Source organism: Mustela nivalis (genome assembly GCF_964662115.1).
Source record: "Mustela nivalis genome assembly, chromosome: 1".
Classification (NCBI taxonomy): Eukaryota; Metazoa; Chordata; class Mammalia; order Carnivora; family Mustelidae; genus Mustela; species Mustela nivalis.
The window spans coordinates 100135944-100140077 of record NC_139020.1 but is presented as its reverse complement, the minus strand read 5'-3'; positions in this window follow the sequence as shown (position 1 = coordinate 100140077).

Below are 4134 nucleotides of genomic sequence, written 5' to 3'. Positions count from 1 at the left end.
TGGATAAATGCCACCTGGTCATGGTGGATAATCTTTTTAATGTACTCTTGGATCCTATTAGCTAGGATCTTGTTGAGAATCTTAGCATCCATCTTCATCAGGGATATTGGTCTGAAATTCTCCTTTTTGGTGGGGTCTTTGCCAGGGTAATGCTGACTTCATAAAAAGAGTCTGGAGGTTTTTCTTCTGTTTCTATTTTTTGAAACAGCTTCAGGAGAATAGGTATTATTTCTTCTTTGAAAGTTTGGTGAAATTCTCCAGGGAATCTGTCAGGTCCTCGGCTCTTGTTTTTTGGGAGGTTTTTGATCACTGCTTCAATCTTGTTACTAGATATTGGTCTATTCAGGTTGTCAATATCTTCCTGATTCAGTTTTGGAAGTTTATAGGTTTCCAGAAATGCATGTATTTCATCTAGATTGCTTAACTTATTGACATATAACTGTTGATAATAATTTCTGATGATTTTTTCTATTTCTTTGGTGTTAGTCGTGATCTCTGCCTTTTCATTCATAATTTTACTAATTTGGGTCCTCTCTCTTTTCTTTTGGATTAGTTTGGCTAATGGTTTATTGATCTTATTGATTCTTTCAAAAAACCAGCTTCTAGTTTTGTTGATGCGTTCTACTATATCTCTAGTTTCTATCTAATTTGATCTCTGCTCTGATCTTGATTACTTCCCTTCTTGTGTGTGCGGTTGGCTTAATTTGTTGTTGATTCTCCAATTCTTTAAGGTATAAAGACAGTATTCTGGATTTTTCAGTTTTTTTGAGGGAGGCTTGGATGGCTATGTATTTCCCCCTTAGGACCACCTTTGCTGTATCCCATGGGTTTTGGACTGATGTGTCTTCATTCTCATTGGTTTCCATGAATTGTTTTAAGTTCTTCTTTGGTTTCCTGGTTGATCCAAACATTCTTAAGCAAGGTGGTGTTTAGCTTCCAAGTGTTTGAATTCCTTCTAAACGTTTTCTTGTGGTTGAGTTCCAGTTTCAAAGCACTGTGGTCTGAGAATATGCAGGGAATAATGTCAGTCTTTTGGTATCAGTTGAGACCTGATGTGTGACCCAGTATGTGGTCTTTTCCATGTGCACTCGAGAAGAATGAGTATTCTGTTGTTTCTGGGTGGAATGTTCTGTATATATCTATGAGGTCCATCTGATCCAATGTGTCTTTCAATGCTCTTGTTTCTTTACTGATTTTCTGCTTGGATTATATGTCTATTACTGAGAGTGGTGTGTTAAAATACCCTACTATTAATGTAATTATATCAATATGATGCTTTATCTTCATTAACAGTTGTCTTATGTAGTTGGCTGCTCCCATATTGGGAGCATAAATATTTACAATTGTTAGATTTTCTTGGTGTATAGACCCTTTAGGAATGATGTAGTGTCCTTCTTTATCTCTGACTACAGTCTTTAGTTTAAAATCTAATTTATCTGATATGAGAATCGCTACCCCCACCTTCTTTTGAGGCTCATTGGCATGAAAGATGTTTCTCCATCCCTTCACTTTCAGTCTGGATGTATCCTTAGGTTCAAAATGGGTGAGAAAGAGAATCTTAAGCAGATTCTGTGCTGAACAAGGAGCCAGATGGGGGCTCAATCTCACGACCCTGAGATCATGACTTGAGGTGCGATCAAGAGTGGATCCATAACCGACTGAGCTGCCCAGACATCCCCATTATATGCAGTTTTAACCTGTGTAGATTCATGTGACCAACACCACAATCAAGATGCAGAACTACTCCATCACCACACAGATCCCTGTGTTACCCCCTAACAGCCACACCCATTCCCCTTCCCTCTTCCACCCCATCTCTAAGTCCTGGCAACCATTCATCTGTTCTCCATCTCTGTAATTCTGTCATCTTAAGAATGTCATACAAATGGAATCATGTACCTGTAAACTTTTCAGATTGACTTTTTCCCCCCACTCAGCATAATACCCTTGTTGCTGGTATCAAGAGATTTTTCCTTTTTACTGCAGAGCGATACTCCACTGTATGGGGGCATCACAGTTTATTTAACCGTTCGTGCATTGCAGGACATTTTGCTTGTTTCCATTTTGGGACTATTACAAATGAATCTACTATGAACAATCATGTACAAAAAGTGTGTTTCAAACAAACAAACAAACAAACAAACAAAAAAACAACAAAAAAAAAACCCAGCCCAGGCTGCAGACTAAGTAAATCAGGATCTCAGGGATGAAGTCCAGGCATCAATTTTTTAAGTTTCCCAGAGAATTTCATGTGTATCACAGATTTCTGGAACCTAATTTGGAACTTAAAACCAAAAACCTAAAACCAAATTAAGTTTTAGAAATCTGTAAATTCTGTAGAAATTATTTTTCATGAGAGTAGCATTATTATGCACCTACGAGATGCTAGGCATTATATGCATTTAAGCCTCTTAACCCTGTGGGGTGTATATTATTACTCTCTCTTCACATATGAGAAGGCTGAGGGGTGGGTAAAATGGATAAATGTAGTAAAAAGGTATAAACTTCCTTCTATGAAATAAGTAGGTCCTAGGGATATAATGTACAACATGGTGACTATAGTTAATTATATTGTATTGTATATTTAAAAACTGCTAAGAGAGTAGATCTTAAAAGTTCTTATCACAAGAAAAAAGATTTGTGACTTTGTGTGGTGATGGATGTTAACTAAATTTACTGAGGTGATCACTTTGCAATTTATACAAATGTCAGATCCTTATGTTCTATATGTGAAACTGATATAATACAAGTCAATTATTTATTTTTTTTTAAGATTTTATTTATTTGTCAGAGAGAGAGAGAGAGAGAGCAAGAGCAAGCACAGGCAGAGTGGCAGGCAGAGTCAGAGGGAGAAGCAGGCTCCCTGCGGAGCAAGGAGCCCGATGTGGGACTCGATCCCAAGATGCTGGGATCATGACCTGAGCCGAAGGCAGCTGCTTAACCAACTGAGCCACCCAGGCATCCCACAAGTCAATTATTTCTTAAAAGAAAAAAAAAACTTTCCTTAGAGATGTCTGTGAAACATCTTGTATCACAAATTAGTTGTGGTTCAAGAGAGAAAATTTTCAAGAGATATTTTCTTTTCTTCTTTTAATTTCTTTCTTCTTTTAATTCAAGAAAGTATTTTAGGATAATACTTCAAAGAACTTTACAGAGAAAAAATCCCACAACTCATAGATTATAAAGAAAAAAGAAAACTTTGTCTTTATTTTTTTTAAAGATTTATTTATTTATTTTAGTGGGGAAGAGAGAGAGAGAGAGATACAGCAGTAAGGGGCAGAGAGAAAGGGAGAAAGGGAATTCCAAACAGACTCCCTGCTTAGCCCAACTCCCTGCTTAGCCCAGAGCCCGAGGTGGGGCTTGGTCCCAGGACCCTGAGATCATGACCTGAGCTGAAATCAGGAGTCCACTGCTTAACTGACTGAATCACCCAGTGTCCCAGGAAGGATTTGACTTTAAAACAGTATCTTATGCATTTTGGAGCCAAGTAAACTTAATTACTGTGTGCATGATCCAGAGAGGCAAATTAATTGCAATAGGATAAATTTTGATCTATATCCAATTTTGGCTCTCTGTAGCCATGCAACTCAAATGATATGTGGCGGGGGCGGTGGAGGGGGAGAAATGATCTCTGTCTGGGGATAGTGATATTCATTGACTGAGCTTACTAAAGTGTGTGGATCAGAAGGAAGTGAGGGAGATAGACTCACAAATTTCTTTGAGGGGTGCCTGGGTGGCACAGTTGATGAAGCAACTGATTCTTGATTTTGACTTGGGCTGTGGTCTCAGGGTAATGAGATTGATCCCAGACATGAGCTCTGTGATCAGGGGCAACTCTGCTTAAGACTCTCTTTCCCTCTGCCTCTGCCTCTCCCCTCCCCTTCCGTGTGTGTGTGTGTGTGTGTGTGCTCTTTCTCTCTCAAATCAATAGACCAATCTTTTAAAAAAAGAGAGAAATGTCTTTGAGTTGAAAATTTTTTTAAAGATGTTATTTATTTATTTGACAGACAGAGATCATAATTAGGCGGAGAGGCAGGCAGAGAGAGAGAGAGAGGAGGAAGCAGGCTCCCCGCTGAGCAGAGAGCCCAATGCGGGGCTTGATTCCAGGGCCCTGGGATCATGACCTGAGCGAAA